The sequence below is a fragment of the Pavona decussata genome, unplaced genomic scaffold (genome assembly GCF_977016875.1).
Source record: "Pavona decussata unplaced genomic scaffold, jaPavDecu1.1 SCAFFOLD_602, whole genome shotgun sequence".
NCBI classification, from domain to species: domain Eukaryota; kingdom Metazoa; phylum Cnidaria; class Anthozoa; order Scleractinia; family Agariciidae; genus Pavona; species Pavona decussata.
In genome coordinates, this window is record NW_028145860.1 from 5,180,859 (window position 1) to 5,202,448 (window position 21,590).

General features: G+C 40.8%; 1 protein-coding gene across 2 annotated transcripts in view; it reads right to left on the minus strand.

The window, feature by feature from the left end:
* The window catches only part of LOC146449595 (diacylglycerol kinase delta-like), a 52,921-nt gene extending 46,775 nt beyond the window's left edge, over positions 1–6,146 (minus strand). Inside the window, exon 1 of one of the 2 annotated variants that reach the window (XM_085101190.1) lies at positions 6,132–6,146. The gene's annotated coding sequence lies outside the window, so the exon portion shown is untranslated. Of the gene's footprint in view, positions 1–3,146; positions 3,247–6,131 lie in introns of those variants that run through there. The other variant, XM_085101189.1, reaches the window with a different exon arrangement.
* Positions 6,147–21,590: the final 15,444 nt, after the last annotated feature.

The window sequence follows — 21,590 nt, forward strand, 5'->3', positions numbered from 1 at the left end:
CTTAATCTTTGCACATAAAATTTAAATTTAGTCTTCGTACCATGACGTTCTCGCAAACAAAAAAGATCACAACCTTTAAACGCTTGCAAACAATAGCTATATAAAGTGCCTGAAATTTCTAAACTTTACAAATTTAACAAAAGAGGGATCAAAATGACAATTTTTTCATCTCTTTTTTGTGATCAAATTATTAAATGGAACGCTCAGTGACTTCTTTGCATATGTATGCCTTTGAATTATCTACAGTGACGTCGTATGACGTCAAAGACACGCACGAATGGAACCAGGTACTAACAATTAATTGATGCGCAAAAAATTCCTTTTTCTCTTAAAAATCCGAAAGAAACCCACAACGCACTGTTCACTGCAGGATCATACTAAGCGGTACAATGAAGTTTGACTTTCTTGCACATATTTTTTTAAAAAGTAGTAAATCTTTGGCTTCTTTCTATGTCACGAAGTGGATTTGGTACCCTCTGTCAGTATCTGCTCGATAAACTGAAATGAAACAAAATTTGAACTATTTCGCCCCAACAAAACCACAGAACCATTTAGTGAGTCACAGAGGTCAATACACAGCTTTACATCGCTCCCGTGTTACTAATTACGCAGTAAACCCTCAGTGAAGTAGCTTCGTCTCTTGACAGACGTGAGAAACAGCCGATGACTGTATGAGGCATGCGATTCGAATTTACATTTTTTGCACAGGAAAGGCGTCTGTAAGGTTCACTTTATTAAAGGACCTTTCGTTTTAAGGTGACCAAACAATATTCGGTAATTCACGTGGTTTCTAAAACCGCTTTGTCATCGTGAGTTAGCGGCCTATAGCACCATCAAGCCCCAAAATGAAACTTTTCCGCGAAATGTCACACTTGAGGATTTTATTTATTAATAAACACCACCAAAGGAACGTACTGCTCAGTAGCTTTCATTTGAGTGGTCACACCTTAGGATTTCATCCACAGACTCAAAAGTAAGAACCACCTTGTACAGCATAAAAAACAGTACCACAGGAAAGTACAGCCCAGTAGCTTTCATTTGAATGGTCACACCTTAGGATTTCATCCACAGCCTCAAAAGTTAGAACCACCTTGTACATCATAATAAATAGCACCACAGGAAAGTACTGCACAGACTCTAGAGTTAAGACCACCTGTGTCAATATGTTGAACAAAATGTAAAACGTACCAGTAAATCTCAATTTCCAATTCTTTTTGAGCGTATTTTGACAACTAGATTGATTGAACATTTAGCCATGTATGGGATGGTCAGTATCGCTGGTTTTCCTTGGTATAACAATTTTTAGTGTTATCTCAAAAATGTCATTCTGATATGAAATAAATGTGATGGTATATTTCCAGCCTGGTGGATGAATGAGAATTACGGGAGACTCGTGGGAGCTAAGGCCATTAAACTAGGTTCATAGGACGAATATCCTGCATGAACCTTGCTTAATGACCCACGAGTCTCCTGTAGCTCAGTGGTAGAGCATCCGAACTAGTAATCGGAAGGTCTGAGGTTCGACTCCTGATAGCAGCACTCGGATTTCTTTTTTCTGAGTCTCAGGCCTGTGTCACTTTCTAGAATAATACATCATTCTCAGTCATTCTGATAGTTGGTGATAAGCCACCTAGATTTATTCGATGAACTTTATCCGTTCAATGCAACCATGCGCACATAAAGGTCCGCACATTGTCGGCTGTGTGGGTGATGTAAAAAGTTAAGGTAAAGAAGATGGGGCCGTTGGTAAGGGAAAAAAATAGCTGCTCAAATTTCTCCTTTCAACTGCAATCACGTTTTGTGCTCTCTCCAAGTGGTCTACGCCCTCACTGATTGGTGGTAGTTCTTCGTATAAACAGACCCCATGTGTTTCTCCAACCCAGTGTAAAGTTTTCAACGTTCAGTTTAGTTTTCAAAATTGTTTAAAATAGAATTTCTGACAATGAACATTGTGTCTGTAAAATAGCTTTTCCGGGCCAAAATGCTTTCGGGACCGCTTTCGAGAAACGCACGCCACCAGGGAGTTCACTGACGGTTCAAGTGCTGTGAGAGATCAAGACTTGTTGTTACAGAAATGGTGACTCGTGTCTCCAAACCATTTGGAGCGTAAGGTAATCACGGCCTGACGTTATACCCTATTAACTAACTGCAGTATACAACATCTTCGGCTTACGTCTTGGAAACATTCGAGAATACTGTAACTTACGAAATGGCATAGTGATTGTAATATCACATACTGTGCACCTCTATATATACTGCAAAGGGACCACACACAGGTCGCATTCAGTTCTACAACGTCGAAAATTTCAAATGCACAGAGAAGATGAGGAATCCGTGTTTGGCCACCGGTATCACCCGATTCTGTTCAAGCAAAATATGACATTTCAGCCGTTATCAAAAAATTCAACGAAAGTTTCCTGGTCGTTCACTTGACAGAAGGCGCGTTAAAAATCGTTTTATCATTGTAATGTGGTTTGTTGTCTGGACTTCAATGTTCATGGTAATGAGTTTAGGCGAAACCATGCACGGACTAAAACAAGAGCACATGTCCTTGCTAAACTAAGACTGAATAGTGGAAGCGCGCGCCTTACGCCGGACCATCTTGTTCAGACCGGCACTTTTTCATTTTGGCCAGACTAATTTTCTTATCTCAAAACCCCGTTCATCCAACAATTACCTTCGTTATTACGACCAACGAGCGATCATTTTAGTCCACCACCTTCACTTCTTTATAAATTTTCCTCCTTAATATTTGTCGACTCCATTGAAATCAATGAACAACGAGATAAATGACAGAAGCAAGTAAAAATTGAGTACAAATGTTTCTGTTCACTCATTTCGCTGTCTTCGTCTGACAGGTAGAAAATCGACTTACAGTATTATGGGCGAAACTGATTTTAAAAGAGTGTTTGGTTTTATCATGCAACAGAGTTGATATCGTAATTTGGCCGCCGTCAGAAAGAGATTCAAGTGCTGTTGTTTTGAGTGTCAGCACTTCGTCAGAGCGAATCGATTCGCTCTCATGAAGAGCTGACACTCGAAAGGACAGCACTTATTACAGGACCAACTTACCAACCCTGTTGATAAAACCGAACACTCGTTTCTACTCCCCACCGACGCAGCACCACAGTTCTTTATAAACTAACCTCCTTTTCTTGTTCATTTTAAAAGTGCCATTTCTTCCCCAGTGCGGTCAAGAAACGGAGCACTAACTACTGCACGTCCACTTTCAAAAAACAATACATTGTGAGAGGGAAGCTGTGTACAGCTGCTTCCCGCTTATCGAAACTCGTCAACACGGCGTGGATCATGCAATGAGTCTCACAGTAGTCTGTGAGACTTGCAGAAGATCGGGGCAATTTTTTCAAGTCCTTTATCTTCCCATTCGTACAAAAATAGATGATGTTTCATACCATCATACCAATAGCTATTCTAAATCTTATCTCTTTTTCAAGCTAAAAATGAACCGGCAAACTTTAAACTCCTTTTCAAATAAAAATAACCGATCAAACACCACCTGATTTTCTTTAATTAAGGCCGTCCTTTTTCAGTCGCGAATAACATCCCGTAGAGAAAGTCATTTCCTAGTTTGGTCATAATCCGGGTTCCGGCGGTGAAAACAAGAGAAAACAGGGGCCATTTTCGCGATATAAAGCTAAGAATCATCCGTCATAATAGGAAAGGTAATCGGTTTAAATCTTATAATATGCCTCATTTAAGTTAGTCGCTGCAAAGAAGGCAGGCAATTCAAATCTGGAATTTTTAAAGACGCCAAGAGAGCTCGTTCACCCGGCTTACTTTGCTTCAGCTTAACTCGGTCGAGTTGATGAACTTTACCATCATGAAGATTGCCAAATTGCAATCTTGACGAATCCGTGTAAAAATCTACTGCTTGATAATCAATTTTAAAGACAAAAAACATGACTTTTATAGGCGTATTGCTGAATAAGAACTTCAACTGGATGATCGCCTTTTATCCACAAACTGTGGAAAAAAAGTACAGCCACCTCAGTACAGCATAACAGCGAACACCCAGAAACGTTCTGCTCAGTAGCTTTCATTTGAATGGTTACACTTAAAGATGTCATTCACAGATTCGAAAGCTAGAACCATCCTGTACAGCATAAAAAACTGCACCACAGGAAAGTACTGCTCAGTAGCTTTTACTTGAATGGACACACTTTAGGATTTCATCCACAGACTCAAGAGTTAGTACCACCTTGTGCAGCATAATAAACAGCACCACAGGAAAGTACTGCTCAATAGCTTTCACTTGAATGGACACACTTTAGGATTTCATCCGCAGACTTAAGAGTTGGAACCACCTTGTGCAGCATAATAAACAGCACCACAGGGAAGTACTTCTCAGTAGCTTTCACTTGAATGGACACACTTTAGGATTTCATCCACAGACTCAAGAGTTGGAACCACCTTGTACAGCATAATAAACAGCACCACAGGAAAGTACTTATCAGTAGCTTTCAATAATGGTCACAGTTTAGCATTTCATCTAAAAAGCTTAAAAGTTAGAATCACCTTGTACAATATAATAAACAGCACCGCAGGAAAGTACTGCTCAGTCACTTATATTAATAGTCACACTTTTCGTGTATTTTATTCACCAACAAACTCATATTTGCTTTCTTGCAGACGGCGATTATTTCCTTCCTGCCTCCTCTCTACAAACCGGAAAGGAAACTTATAAACTAGACGTTTCTTTACAGGCTGAACCTTAGGATCACAACATATTTGATCAGGAGATCCGCGATTCTCGCAAGGAAAAGATATCCGAGAGAAAGTGTTGTAACATCGCTAAAGAATACCTCACCAGTTGTCCATGAACGACGAGCGACAGACTTCACTCAAAGGACGAGTTCCGGGTTAATACGCCAAAAAAAATTATCTACGTAAACGGTGGCAATACAGTCTCAACTATAACGTTACTTTGTATATACGTCTGCGGACACGATGTTGCAGTTGTAGGAAACGAGTGACGAAAGTGATAAAATTCAGCTGAGGCTTTGGAAATACCAATGACTCGCTCTAATATCCGTGACGTCGTTGTGAGATACACAGTTACTTACGAGTTAAGTCAAAACTGAATAAACAAATTTGAATTTATTAACTCCTCAAAACCTTTCCGAAGGCACATCAGTACAGCAACATTTTAGTGGAGTCATTATTTGAACCACTTACAAAACCTGTTGCACTTTTTGTGTTTTTAAACACAGCAAATTTTAAAACCGCCACAGTCACTTTTCCTAGGATGCTCAAAAAGTGTATGCTCTGTGTATCATATATACAGTAAGCTCTGTAGATACGTATATAAGTACCCAAATGGTTCTGCGGTTTACAAGTTGTTTTGATGTGAAATTTGTTAAAGATTTTCGCCAAAAATTTTAATCTTAAACCGGTTCTGTTAAGCATATTGATCTGTGAAAGCAAATAGACTTCTGCCATTTTGCGGAAGATTTTTAAAAGCTTTCTGGTCTGTACCAAGACAAAGGTAGATTTTTGCAATATCGACTTGGCAGGGAAAAGGATTTTAAGTGTTAGGTCTACTGACTAACCTCTTGAGACAGCTAACACCAGCCTCCTTTCGAGTTGCGGTGGACTAAGAGAGTTTTTAATTTGTCAGAACTGGCCGGTTAAACGAGCCAGTCTGTAAATCGAATGCGTCATTTTGAAGGAATGATGCTGCAAAATCTTGAAAAATAATCACTTCGATAATAGTATGCGCTATTTTGAAGAAATTCGAAGGACAGGAATAAATCTTATCTTTCAAATTGATACTTTCCGGTTACGAATTGGCTGGTCTTGCCGGGCATTTCTGAGACTGAATTACATACACCTTAAGGGACACCATGTCGGAGAGGGATTTTTTTTTTTTAAGGGCTTGGCTACTGTTAAAATGGTATACAGTATAAAGCTTGAGACGTTATGCCACCACCAGCTTTAACTTCAGGTGAAATTAGCGGAGGAGACAAAACAGTTAAAAACCTGCATATTACTTATTTCTGTTCAACATGCGGTTTAATCAGAGAAAATAAATTGGTGTTAAAAAAAAGTTTAAAAATTTTACATTTAAAATCAGGTTGATGGACGACAAATAAAGAAGATTCGATACCTACCTTACAGCGCAATTGAAAGCTAGATCTTTACCAACAACAGTATATCGCTTCATAGGCTCTGCTTATGATAGCAGATTTGGTCTGTCGTCTGTCTTTGATTGTTACCAAGGTTTCTTTCATATTAACGTCATTGCGCGCGTCATTTTTTCAAATTATTTCTATTTGAGGTCACGAATTGACGACAGTACAGTCCATAGGGGTTACTACACAAACTTATTATGACTAAGCAATCAGTTGATTCAGGCATGGTGCAACGAATTTGCATGTATAAAATTATTTTTCTATGGGTTAATGGAACTATCTTTGCTTGTAAAAAGCTTGAAGCTCTCTAAGGCCGATAAAGAGCCTTCCTTGTGCAAAACAACGAAAACCTGCAAGGTTTTCCTCTAATCAGGTCAGAATTCAATTTTAGGTAGACAAGTGTACCTGCCGCAGGTGGTTTTCACACTGTTTCTCTGTATCATTCATTTCCCATAGTAATTTTCAAGTGTTGCTAAATTAAGCTCGGTCTACATCAGGAGTACACTAATGCGTTTTCGAACTGAACGTTCCGTTCTCGTTTTAGCGATCACGCATCAAAAGCTTCGCGTCCACACCATAGTTTTCACGCTTTGGACTCTGCTCTAAATATCAAGACCCCGGATAAACGCCATCCATGTTTTATAGAAGTTCAATACTCTCTGACGATTTCGCAGCGTTTTCTCATGACAAAAAACAAAACGCTCTATCTACCCATGCGACAAATAAACAGTGGAATGACGTCCGCGTTTTCGAAACCTTCCGCTTTCCGTAAAGTTTCACTAATTGTTTCAGTCTACTCTGGATGCGTTTTCATTCAAGACAATAATCAACGTTTTAGACCTTTTCACTGTGGACACATGGACAAAAAGCAACGAAATATGTGTCTTAAAAACGGAAACTCCTTTTAGTTTTGACTGAGAGTTCAACAACAAGAACACAGTGAATGTCTAACTCTAATGTGTTGTAGGCGTTCAGACAGTGGTGAGCGGCGGGAAGTTAATTGAGACGCGTGCGAATAATAAGGGATGGGAGTGGGAGGAAAAAAAAAGAAAAACTGGGAGAGACTGGGCGTTCTCTCGCTCCAGTCCCCTCGCGTTTATTATTTGTTCGCTAGAGCCCGGAATTTGAGCCTGAGTCTTCCCCGAGCCACCTTGCGGGGAGGCGAGAGCTCTCGCCATCACTCCAAATCTACTTCTAACAGAGAATAAGCTAGGGAGAGGTTGCTCTCTGAATCTAATCTCGTACTTCAAGGACTTTCTCTAAGACGGACTGAGTTGGAGATGTACCCGTGAATGTCCTGTTTTAGTTGCAATTCAGGTACTCTGATCCCTCCCCTGCGCTTGGCAATTTTGCATTGATTATGCCACAATGCTTTGCGATACGGGAGCACGTCAGTAAAGCACAACATATACATCTGTCACTCCAGTTGTAGGTTAGAAGAAAAGGTATGCGTTTGTACATGTGTTGGCGTGTGATGCCGGAAATGTGCCGCAATAAGAAACATCCTTTCATTACTCAAACTTCTTAATAAACAAGGTTGATGCTAACAGTAATTTCCTACTACAAAACCTGGTCAGAGATGATCTGGAGGTGGCTTTACCTTTATCCTCGTTTAACCCAAGCATCCGGCTAGTTACATCTAATTTCTAGTTTTTAGTAGCCATTGTTCTCGATGAATGCGAAAACGTTTTTCATTTTCCTTCCGTCCCAGCCTGTAAACCAACCTCGTTTCCAGGGTCTCTCTTCTCCTGAAAACGAGGGTGTCTGTATACAGGCTAGCTGCATCCTAGGAAGCGCGTTTTCCGGCCGTGCTCTATCATGTTGCAAAGTTCATTTGTTGGAAACGAACAAAAAGATGTAATGCTAAGATCAATTTGGCGAAAGGAAATAGGAATACAGGACAAAATGACGGCATGGGGAGGGTGGGCTGTAAGCCTCTGTTCTTCAATTGCACATTATCTTTCCTTTGTCCCCCCCCCCCCCTCCCCCTCTCCCCTTCCCACACCGCGATCTTAACACTGCAACAGGCCCACCTGTTATGCGTGGTGCAACGTTTCGTTTTCCCAAGTGGAATTAATAATTGCTGACACAGTCTGCCTCTTTAAAATCTCCCAATAGCAACTGGTCATCGAACCAAGCTCTACTTTGAATTTTTATGGTGCACGAAGATGAAGCCCGGTATTTTTAATGTGGGCAATCCCACATTCCTGAAGTGGGTACCAACACCACTGTAGCTTGTTTTCCAGGTTTGGCTGGTTACCGTGACAGAAGTGTAGCATTTTTCTGTCGATGGGGCCACGACTGAATAATTAATAAGAAAAGGGCTATGAATGGTCACACTCAAGGATTTCATCCACAGACTCAAAAGTTAGAACCACCTTGTACAGCATAATAAACAGTACCACAGGAAAGTACTGCTCAGAGGCTTTCAATAATCTGGCCACAATTTGGATCAGTCATCCAAAGACCTAAAAGGTTAGAAGCACCTTGCCGTACAGCATAATAAACAGCACCACAGAAACGTACTGCTCAGTAGCTTACATTAATAGTCACACTTTTCGTGTATTTTATTTACCACAAACTCATATTTGCTTTCTTGCGGACGGAGCTTATTTCCTTCCTGCCTCCTCTCTACAAACCGGAAAGGAAACATATAAACTAGACGTTTCTTTACAGGCTGAACCTTAGGATCACAACATATTTGATTAGGAGATCCGCGATTATCGCAGGGAAAGGATATCGGAGAGAAAGTGTTGTAAAATCACTAAAAAATACCTCACCAGTTATCCATGAATGACGAGCGACAGACTTCACATAAAGGACGAGTTCTGGGTTCAAATTTTACTGATTAAAACGCAAAAAAATAAAAAGAAAAAAAAAAAGAAAAGAAAACGATCTACGTAAACGGTGGCAATACAGTCTCAACTATAACGTTACTTTGTATACGTCTGCGGACACGATGTTGTAGTTGTAGGAAATGAGTAACGAAAGTGATAAAAATCAACTGAGGCTTTGGAAATACCAATAACTCGCTCTAATATCCGTGACGTCGTTGTGAGATACACAGTTACTCACGAGTGAATAAACAAATGTGAATTTACTAACTCCTAAAACCTTTCCGAAGGCACATCAATGCACCAACATTTTAGTGAAGTTAGTTTTTGCATCAGTTACAAAACCTATTGCAATTTTTTGCGTTTTTAAACAAAGCAAATTTTGAAACCGTCACAGTCACTTTTTCAAGGATGCTAAAAAAAGTGTATGTTCTGTGTATTATATACCCAAATATATAACCAAATGGTTCTGCGGTTTACAAGTTGTTTTTATGTGAAATTGGGTAAAGATTTTCGTCGGTAATTTTAATCTTAAACAGGTTTTTTTAAGCATGTTGATCTGTGAAAGTAAATAGACTTCTGTCATTTTGCGATAGAATTTTAAAAGCTGTCTGGTCTGTACCAACACAAAGGTAGATTTTTGCAATATCGCCTTGGCAGGGGAAAAGGATTTTAAGTGTTAGGTCTAAGTGACCTCTTGAGACAGGTAACACAAGCCTCCTTTCGAGTTGCGGTGGACTAAGAGAGTTTTTAATTTGTCAGAACTGGCCGTTTAAACGAGCCAGTCTGTAAATCGAATGCGTCACTTTGAAGGGACGATGCTGCAGAATCTTGAAAAATAATCACTCCGAAAAAAGTACGTGCTATTTTGAAGAAATTCGAAGGACTGGGACAAATCTTGTCTTTCAAATTGATACTTTCCGGTCACGAACTGGCCGGTCTGGCCGCAGGTCATTTCTGAGACTGAAATACATCTTAAGAAAAGACCATGTCAGAGAGAATTTTTAAAAGGCTTGGCTACTGTCAAAATGGTTTACAGTATAAAGCTTGAGACGTTATGCCACCACCAGCTTTAACTTGAGGTGAAATTAGCGGAGGAGGCAAAACAGTTAAAAACCTGCGTATTACTTATTTCTGTTCAACGTGCGGTTTAATTAGAGAAAATAAATTGGTGTTGCGGAACAGTTTAAAAATTCAACGTTTAAAATCAGGTTGCCGATGGACGACAAATAAAGAAGATTCGATACCTACCTTACAGCGCAATTGAAAGCTAGATCTTTACCAACAACAGTATATCGCTTTATAGGCTCTGCTTATGATAGCAGATTTGGTCTGTCGTCTGTCTTTGATTGTTACCAAGGTTTCTTTCATATTAACGTCATTGCGCGCGTCATTTTTTCAAATTATTTCTATTTGAGGTCACAAATTGACGACAGTGCAGTCGATAGGGGTTACTACACAAACTTATTATGACTAAGCAATCAGTTGATTCAGGCATGGTGCAGTGAATTTGCATGTATAAAATTATTTTTCTATGGTTTAACGGAGCAATATTTGCTTGTAAAAAGCTTGAATTGCTTTAAAGCCGATAAAGAGCCTTCCTTGTTCAAAACAACGAAAACCTGCAAGGTTTTCTTCAAAGCAAGTCAGAATTCAATTTTAGGTAGACAAGTGTAGCTGCCGCAGGTGGTTTTCACACTGCTTCTCTGTATCATTCATTTCCCATAGTAATTTTCAAGTGTTGCTAAATTAAGCTCGGTCTACAGACTACACTAATGCGTTTTCGAACTGAACGTTCCGTTCTCGTTTTGGCGAAAACGCATCAAAAGCTTCGCGTCCACACCATAGTTTTCACGCTGTGGACTCTGTTTTAATTCTCAAGACTCCGGATAAACGTCATCCATGGTTTATAGAAGTTCAAAACTCTCTCACGATTTCGCAGCGTTTTCTTATGACAAAAAAAAACCGCTCTATCTACCCATGCGACAAATAAACATTGGAATGAAGTCCGCGTTTTCGAAACCTCCCGCTTTCCGTATAGTTTCACTAATTGTTTCAGTCTACTCTGGATGCGTTTTCATTCAAGACAATAATCAACGTTTTAGACCTTTTCACTATGGACACATGGACAAAAAGCAACGAAATATGTGTCTTAAAAGCGGAAACTCCTTTTAGTTTTGACTGAGAGTTCAACAACAAGAACACAGTGAATGTCTAACTCTAATGTGTTGTAGGCGTTCAGACAGTGGTGAGCGGCGGGAAGTTAATTGAGACGCGTGCGAATAATAAGGGATGGGAGTGGGAGGAAAAAAAAAGAAAAACTGGAAGAAACTGGGCGTTCTCTCGCTCCAGTCCCCTCGCGTTTATTATTTGTTCGCTAGAGCCCGGAATTTGAGCCTGAGTCTTCCCCGAGCCACCTTGCGGGGAGGCGAGAGCTCTCGCCATTACTCCAAATCTACTTCTAACAGAGAATAAGCTAGGGAGAGGTTGCTCTCTGAATCTAATCTCGTACTTCAAGGACTTTCTCTGAGACGGACTGAGTTGGAGATGTACCCGTGAATGTCCTGTTTTAGTTGCAATTCAGGTACTCTGATCCCTCCCCTGCGCTTGGCAATTTTGCATTGATTATGCCACAATGCTTTGCGATACGGGAGCACGTCAGTAAAGCACATATACATCTGTCACTCTAGTTGTAGGTTAGAAGAAAAGGTATGCGTTTGTGCATGTGTTGGTGTGTGATGCCGGAAATGTGCCGCAATAAGAAACATCCTTTCATTACCCAAACTTCTCAATAAACAAGGTTGATGCTAACAGTAATTTCCTACTTCAAAACCTGGTCAGGAGATGATCTGGAGGTGGCTTAACCTTTATCCTCTTTTAACCCAAGCATCCGGCTCGTTACATCTACTTTCCAGTTTTTAGTAGCCATTGTTCTCGATGAATGCGAAAACGTTTTTCATTTTCCTTCCGTCCCAGCCTGTAAACCAACCTCGTTTCCAGGGTCTCTCTTCTCCTGGAAACGAGGGTGTCTGTATACAGGCTAGCTGCATCCTCGGAAGCGCGTTCTCCGGCCGTGCTCTATCATGTTGCAAAGTTCATTTCGTTGGAAACGAGCTAAAAGATATTATGCTAAGAGCAATTTGGCGAAAGGAAATAGGAATACAGGACAAAATGACGGCAGGGGGAGGGTGGGCTTTAAGCCTCTGTTCTTCAATTGCACATTATCTTTCCTTTGTTCCCCCCCCCCCCCCCCCCTCTCCCCTTCCCACTCCGCGATCTTAACACTGCAAAAGGCCCACCTGTCATGCGTGGTGCAACGTTTCGTTTTCCCAAGTGGAATTAATAATTGCTGACACAGTCTGCCCCTTTAAAATCTCCCAACAGCAACTGGTCATTGAACCAAGCTCTACTTTGAATTTTTATGGTGCACAAAGATAAAGCCCGGTATTATTAATGTGGGCAATCCCATATTCCTGAAGTGAGAACCAACAGCACTGTAGCTTGTTTTCCAGCTTTGGCTGGTTACCGTGACAGAAGTGTAGCATTTGTCTGTCGATGGGGCCACGACTGAATAATTAATAAGAACAGGGCTATGAATGGTCACACTCAAGGATTTCATCCACAGACTCAAAAGCTAGAACCACCTTGTACAGCATAATAAACAGCACCACAGGAAAGTACTGCTCAGTAGCTTTCATTTGAATGGCCACACTTTAGGATTTCATCCACAGTCTCAAAAGGTAGAACCACCTTGTACAACATAATAAACAGCACCACAGCAAAGTACTGCTCAGTAACTTTCATATGAATGCCCAGACGTAGGAATTTTAATCATGGACTGAAAGGCTAGAACCACCTTGTACAGCATGCATAATCAACAGCACTGCAGGAAAGTTCTACTCAGAAGCTTTCAATAATGGTCACAATTTGGAATTCATCCAAAGACCTCAAAAGTTAGAACCACCTCGTACAGCATAATAGACAGTATTGCAAGAAAGTACTCCTCAGTAACTTTCATTTGAATGGTCACACTTTAGGATTTCATCCACAGACTCAAAAGTTAGAACCACCTTGTACAGCATACTAAACAGCACCACAGGAAAGTACTGCTCAGAAGCGTACATTAATAGTTACACTTTTCGTGTATTTTATTCACCACAAACTCATATTTGCCTTCCCGCGGACGGAGCTTATTTCCTTCCTGCCTCCTCTCTACAAACCGGAAAGGAAACATATAAACTAGACGTTTCTTTACAGGCTGAACCTTAGGATCACAACATACATTTGATCAGGTGATCCACGATTCTCGTAGGAAAAGGACATCGGAGAGAAAGTGTTGTAACATCGCTAAAGAATACCTCACCAGTTATCCATGAATGCCGAGCGACAGACTTCACTCAAAGGACGAGTTCCGGGTTCAAAATTTTACTGATTAAAACGCAAAACAAAAAAAAAAGATCTACGTAAACGGTGGCAATACAGTCTCAACTATAACGTTACTTTGTATACGTCTGCGGAAACGATGTTGTAGTTGTAGGAAATGAGTAACGAAAGTGATAAAAATCAGCTCAGGCTTTGGAAATACCAATAACTCGCTCTAATATCCGTGACGTCGTCGTGAGATACACAGTTACTTACAAGTTAAGTCAAAACTGAAAAAACAAATTTGAATTTACTCACTCCTAAAACCTTTCTGAAGGCACATCAATACAGCAACATTTTAGTAGAGTTGGTATTTGCACCAGTTACAAAACCTATTGCACTTTTTGCGTTTTTAAACAAAGTAAATCTTGAAACCGTCACTTTTCCTTTTTGCTTTGAGTATTATACATACAGTAAGCTCTGTAGATAGGTATATACCCAAATGGTTGTGCGGTTTACAAGTTGTTTTGATGTGAAATTGGGGAAAGATTTTCGTCAGTAACTTTAATCTTAAAAAGGTTCTCTTAAGCATATTGATCTGTGAAAGCAAATAGACTTTTGTCATTTTGCGATAGATTTTTAAAAGCTGTCTGGTCTGTACAAACACAAAGCTAGATTTTTGCAATATCGACTTGGCAGGGAACAGGATTTTAAGTGTTAGGTCTAAGTAACCTCTTGAGACAGCTAACACCAGTCTCCTTTCAATTTGCCCTAACTGGCCGGTTAAACGAGCCAGTCTGTAAATCGAATGCGTCATTTTGAAGAAATGATGCTGCAAAATCTTGAAAAATAATCACTTCGATAATAGTACGCGCTATTTTGAAGAAATTCGAAGGACTGGAATAAATCCTATCTTTCAAATTGATACTTTCCGATTACGAATTGGCCGGTTGTTGGCGCATTTTTGAGACTGAAATGCGCCTTAAGGAAGACCATGTCGAAGAGGAATTTTTAGAAGGCTTGGCTACTGTCAAAATGGTTTACAGTATAAAACTTGAGACGTTATGCCACCCGCACCAACTTTAACTTGAAGTGAAATTAGCGGAGGAGTCAAAACAGTTAAAAACCTGCGTATTACTTATTTCTGTTCAACGTGCAGTTTAATTAGAGAAAACTGATAAATTGGTGTGGAACGAGTTAAAAATTTAACATTTAAAATCAGGTTAATTGATGGACAACAAATAAATAAGAGTTCGATACCTACCTTACAGCGCAGTTGAAAGCTAGATCTTTACCAATAACAGTTAATCGCTTTGCTAAGGCTCTGCTTATGATAGCAGATTTGGTCAGTCTATCGTCTGTCTTTGATTGTTACCAAGGTTTCTTTCATTAACGTCATTGCGCGCGTCATTTTTGCAATTTATTTCTATTTGAGGTCAGAAATTGACGACAGTACAGTCGATAGGGGTTACTACACAAACTTATTATGACTAAGCAATCAGTTGACTCAGGAACGCTGCAGTGAATTTGCATGTATTCAATTCTTTTATCTATGGTTTAACGGAACAATATTTGCTTGTAAAAAGCTTGAAGCGTTTTGAGGCCGATAAAGAGCCTTCCTTGTTCAAAACAACGAAAACCTGCAAGGTTTTCTTCAAAGCAAGTCAGAATTCAATTTCAGGTAGACAAGTGTACCTGTCGCAGGTGGTTTTCACACTGCTTCTCTGTATCATTCATTTCCCATAGTAATTTTCAAGTGTTGCTAAATTAAGCTCGGTCTACACTAATGCGTTTTCGAACTGAACGTTCCGTTCTCGTTTTGGCGAAAACGCATCAAAAGCTTCGCGTCCACACCATAGTTTTCACGCTGTGGACTCTGTTTTAATTCTCAAGACTCCGGATAAACGTCATCCATGGTTTATAGAAGTTCAATACTCTCTGACGATTTCGCAGCGTTTTCCCCTGTAAAAAAACAAAACAAAAAACAAACAAACTAACAAAAAAAAACCACTCTATCTACCCATGCGAGAAATACACATTGGAAAGACGTCTGCGTTTTCCAGACCTTCCGCCTTCGCTTTTCGATTATTTTCAAATGTTTCCGTCTACTCCAGAGAACGTTATCAAATGGATGCGTTTTCGTTCAAGACAATAATCAACGTTTTGGATCTTTTTACTGTGGACGCAAGACCAGAAAGCATCGAAATATGTGTCTTAAAAGCGAAAACTCCTTTTAGTTTTGACCGGGAGTTACACAGCAAGAACACAGTGAATGTCTCTAATGTTGTGTAGGCGTTCAGACAGTGGCGAGCGGCGGGAAGTTAATTCAGACGCGTGCGAATAATAAGGGGCTAGGAGCGGGAGAAAAAAAATTAGAGACTGGGCGTTCTCTCGCTCCAGTCTCCTCGCGTTTGTTTTTCGTTCACTCGAGCCCGGAATTTGAGCCGAAGTCTTCCCGGCCACCTTGCAGGGAGGCGAGAGCTCTCGCCATTATTCCAAATCTACTCCTAACAGAGAATAAGCAAGGAAGAGGTTGCTTTCTGAATCTAATCTCGTACTTCAAGCTAAGACTTTCTCTAAGACGTACTGAGTCGGAGATGTACCCGTGAATGTCCTGTTCGGTTACCCTGTTCCCTCCTCTGTGTTTGGCAGTTCGCTCGTTAGGCTAAGAGGAATGCGTTGATTATGCCACCATGCTTTGCGATACGGGAGCACGTCTGTGAAGCACATATACATCTGTCACACCAGTTGTAGGTTAGAAGAAAAGGTACGCGTTTGTGCATGTGTTGGCGTGTGACGCTGAAAATGTGCCGCAATAAACATCCTTTCATTACCCAAACTTCTTAATAAACAAGGTTGATGCTCACAGTAATTTCCTACTTCAAAACCTGGTCAGGCTCTAATCTGGGTTTTGGTTTACCTGTATCTTCTTTGAAACCAATAATCCAACTCGTTACATCTAATTTCCAGTTTTTAGTAGCCGTCGTTCACGATCAATGCGAAAAGTTTTTTCCTTTTGCCTGTAAACCAACCTCGTTTCCAGGGCCTCTCCTCTCCAGGAAACGAGGGTGCCTGTATACAGGACAGCTGCATCCTGTGTAGCACGTTTTCCGTCCGTGCTCTACCACGTCGCAAAGTTCATTTCGTTGGAAACGAACAAAAAGATATTGTGCCAAGAACAATTTGGCGAAAGGAAATAGGAATACAGGACTACATGGCGGCAGAGGGGGGTGGGGGGGGGGGGGAAGGTGGGCAGTAAGCCTCTGTTCTTCAAGTGCACATCATCTTTCCTAAATCCCCCCCCCCCCCACCCTCTCCACCCACTCTGCGATCTTAACACTGCAACAGGCCCACCTGTCATAGGTGGTGCAATTTTTGTTTTCCAAAGTGGAATTAATAATTGTTGACAAAGTCTACCCCTTTAAAATCTCCGAATAGCAGCTGGTCGTCGAACCAAGCTCTACTTTGAATTTTTATGGTGCACAAAGATGAAGCCCGGTATTATTAATGTGGGCAATCCCACATTCCTGAAATGGGTACTAACACCGCTGCAGCCTGCATTTCACCTTTGGCTGGTTACAGAAGTGTAGCATTTGTCTGTCCATCAGACACCACAACTAAATAACCACTAAGAACAGGGGTATGAATAGTCACACTTAAGGATTTCATCCACAGACTCAAAAGTACTGCTGAGTAGCTTACATTAATAATCACGCTTTTCGTGTACTTCACCACAAACTCATATTTGCTTTCTTGCGGACGGATCCTGCCTCCTCTCTACAAACCGGAAAGGAAACTTATAAACTAGACGTTTCTTTACAGGCTGAACCTGAACCACTGTAGCTTGTTTTCCAGCTTGTCTGTCGATGGGACCACGACTGACTAATTGATAAGAACAGGGGTATGAATGGTCACACTTAAGGATTTCATCCACAGACTCAAAAGTTAGAACCACCCTGTACAGCAAAATAAACAGCACTGCAGGAAAGTACTGCTGAGTAGCTTTCAATAATGGTAACAATTTAGCATTTCATCCAAAGACCTCGAAGTTAGAACCACCTTGTACAGCATAATAAACACTATAGGAAAGTACTGCTCAGTAGCTTACATTAATAGTTACACTTTTCGTGTATTTTATTCACCACAAACTCATATTTGCCTTCTTGCGGACGGAGCTTATTTCCTTCCTGCCTCCTCTCTACAAACCGGAAAGGAAACATATAAACTAGACGTTTCTTTAAGGCTGGTTTCCATATGATCGCGGATCGCAGATCGCAGATCGCAGATCGCAATAAGGTCTGCGATCGTCTGCGATCATATGGAAACCAGCCTTTAGATAGAACATGGTTCTATCTTCTGCGATCGTCTGCGATCGCGATCGCAGGATCGCAGACGATCGCAGAAGTAGTTTCCATATGATCGCAGACGATCGCACACCTTATTGCGATCTGCGATCTGCGATCCGCGATCATATGGAAACCAGCCTTTACAGGCTGAACCGTAGGATCACAACATATTTGATCAGGAGATCCGCGATTCTCGCAGGAAAAGGATATCGGAGAGAAAGTGTTGTAACATCGCTGAAGAATACCTCACCAGTTGTCCATGAACGCCGAGCGAGAGACTTCACTCAAAAAACGAGTTCCGGGTTTAAAATTTTACTGATTAAAACGCAAAAAAAAAAAAAAAAAGCAAAAGAAAACGATCTACGTAAACGGTGGCAATACAGTGTCAACTATAACGCTACTTTGTACACGTCTGCGGACACGATGTTGTAGTTGTAGGAAATGAGTGACGAAAGTGATAAAAATCAGCTGAGGCTTTGGAAATACCTAATATCCGTGACGTCGATGTGAGATACACAGTTACTTACGAGTGAATAAACAAATGTGAATTTACTAACTCCTAAAACCTTTCCGAAGGCACATCACTGCACCAACATTTTAGTGAAGTTAGTTTTTGCATCAGTTACAAAACCTAATGCAATTTTTTGCGTTTTTAAACAAAGCAAATTTTGAAACCGCCACAGTCACTTTTCCCAGGATGCTCAAAAAGTGTATGCTTTGTGTATCATATATACAGTAAACTCTGTAGATACGTATATACCCAAATGGTTCTGCGGTTTACAAGTTGTTTTGATTTGAAATTGGGTAGATATTTTCGTCAGTAATCGTAATCTTAAACAGGTTCTGTTATGCATATTGATCTGTGAAAGCAAATAGACTTTTGTCATTGTGCGGACAATTTTTAAAAGCTTTGTGGTCTGTACCTACTTTCTTCACAAAGGTAGATTTTTGCAATATCGACTTGGCAGGTGAGAAGGATTTTAAGTGTTAGGTCCAACTGACCTCTTGAGACAGGTAACACAAGCCTCCTTTCGAGTTGCTGTGGACTAAGAGAGTTTTTAAGTTGTCAGAACTGGCCGGTAAAACGAGCCAGCCTGTGAATCGAATACGTCATTTTGAAGGAATGGTGCTACAAAAACTTGAAAAATAATCACTTCGATAACAGTGCGCGCTATTTTGAAGAAATTCCAAGGACTAGGATAAATATTATCTTTCAAATTGATACTTTCCGGTTACGAACTGGCCAGTATGGCAGGGCATTTCTGAGACTGAAATACACCTTAAGGAAGACTATGTCGGGCAGAGGAATTTTTGAAAGGCTTGGCTACTGTCAAAATGGTTTACAGTATAAAACTTGAGACGTTATGCCACCACCAACTTTAACTTGAGGTGAAATTAGCCGAGGAGGCAAAACAGTTAAAAACCTGCGTTTTACTTATTTCTGTTCAACGTGCAGTTTAATTAGAGAAAATAAATTGGTGTTGAAAACAGTTTAAAAATTTTACATTTAAAATCTGGTTGATGGACGACAAATAAAGAAGATTCGATACCTACCTTACAGCGCAATTGAAAGCTAGATCTTTACCAACAACAGTATATCGCTTTATAGGCTCTGCTTATGATAGCAGATTTGGTCTGTCGTCTGTCTTTGATTGTTACCAAGGTTTCTTTCATATTAACGTCATTGCGCGCGTCATTTTTTCAAATTATTTCTATTTGAGGTCACAAATTGACGACAGTACAGTCGATAGGGGTTACTACACAAACTTATTATGACTAAGCAATCAGTTGATTCAGGCATGGTGCAATGAATTTGCATGTATAAAATTATTTTTCTATGGGTTAATGGAACTATCTTTGCTTGTAAAAAGCTTGAAGCGCTTTAAGGTCGATAAAGAGCCTTCCTTGTGAAAAACAACGAAAACCTGGAAGGTTTTCTTCAAAGCAAGTCAGAATTCAATTTTACGTAGACAAGTGTACCTGACGCAGGTGGTTTCACACTGTTTCTTTGTATCATTCATTTTCCATAGTAATTTTCAAGTGTTGCTAAATTAAGCTAAGTCTAAACTAATGCGTTTTCGAACTGAACGTTCCGTTATCGTTTTAGCGAACTGAACGCATCAAAAGCTTCGCGTCCGCACCATCGTTTTTACACTTTGGACTCTGCTCTAAATATCAAGACTGTGGGTAAATGCCGTCCATGGTTTGTAGAAGTTCAATACCCTATGACGATTTCGCAGCGTTTTCTCCTGACAAAAAAAAAATAAATAAAAAAGCTGTCTACCCATGCGACAAATACACATTGGAATGACGTCCGCGTTTTCGAAACCTTCCGCTTTCGCTTTCCGTTTAGTTTCAAATGTTTCAGTCCACCTGGAGAACGTTATCAAATGGATGCGTTTTCGTTCATGACAATAATCCACGTTTTAGACCTTTTTACTGTGGACACAAGGCCAGAAAGCATCGAAATACTCCTTTTAGTTTTGACGGGGAGTTACACAGCAAGAACACAGTGAATGTCAAACTCTAATCTGTTGTAGGCGTTCAAACAGTGGCGAGCGGCGGAAAGTTAATTGTGACGCGTGCGAATAATAAGGGTGCAAGGAGGGGGAGAAAAAAAACTAGAAGAGACTGGGCGTTCTCTCGCTCCAGTCTCCCCGCGTTTGTTATTCGTTCGCTCGAGCCCAATCTCGTACCCAGAGTCTTCAGGCTTTTTGGTCAGCGGGGCAATGCCGAGACTCTGGGGACATCGAATTTTATTACTGCAGGATTTCTGCGGTAAACAATGAAAACCGTTACGGAACAGCCAATCAAAAAAATTGATTTGTTTCGATGTCCCCAGCAATCTCGTACCCAGAGTCTTCAGGCCTTTTGGTCAGCGGGGCAACGCCGGGAAGACTCTGGGGACATCGAAAAAATTCAATTTTTTTGATTGGCTGTTCCGTAACGGTTTCCATTGTTTTACCGTAGAAATCCTGCGGTAATAAAATTTGATGTCCCCAGAGTCTTCCCGGCGTTGCCCCGCTGACCAAAAAGCCTGAAGACTCTGGGTACGAGATTGTGTCCCCAGAGTCTTTCCGGCGCTGACCAAAAAGCCTGAAGACTCTGGGTACGAGATTGGCTCGAACCCGGAATTTGAGCCAAAGTCTTCCCAGAGCCACCTTGCGGGGAGGCGAGAGCTCTCGCCATTATTCCAAATCTACTCCTAACAGAGAATAAGCAAGGAAGAGGTTGCTTTCTGAATCTAATCTCGTACTTCAAGCTAAGACTTTCTCTAAGACGGACTGAGTCGGAGATAAACCGCGAATGTCCTGTTTCAGTTGCAATTCGGTTACCCTGTTCCCTCCTCTGCACTTGGCAATTATGCATTGATTATGCCACAATGCTTTGCGATACGGGAGCACGTCAGTAAAGCACATCATATACATCTGTCACTTCAGTTATAGGTTAGAAGAAAAGGTACGAGTTTGTTCATATGTTGGTATGTGATGCCGGAAAATGTGCCGCAATGGGAAACATCCTTTCATAAGCCAAACGTCTTACTAAACAAGGTTGATACTCACAGTAACTTCCTACTTCTTCCAGGGTCTCTCTTCTCCTGGAAACTAGGGTGTCTATATACAGGCTAGCCGCATTCTGTTAAGCGCGTTTTCCGGTCGTGCTCTACCATGTTGCAAAGTTCATTTCGTTGGAAACGAACAAAAAGATGTTGTGCTAAGAACAATTTGGCGAAAGGAAATAGGAATAAAGGAGTACATGGCGGCGGCGGCGCGGGGGATGTAAGCCTCTGTTTTTCAATCGCACATCCTTTGTCGCAACGTGCCCACCTGTAATGCGTGGTGCAACTTTTCGCTTTCTCAAGTGGAATTAATAATTGCTGACACAGTCTGCCCCTT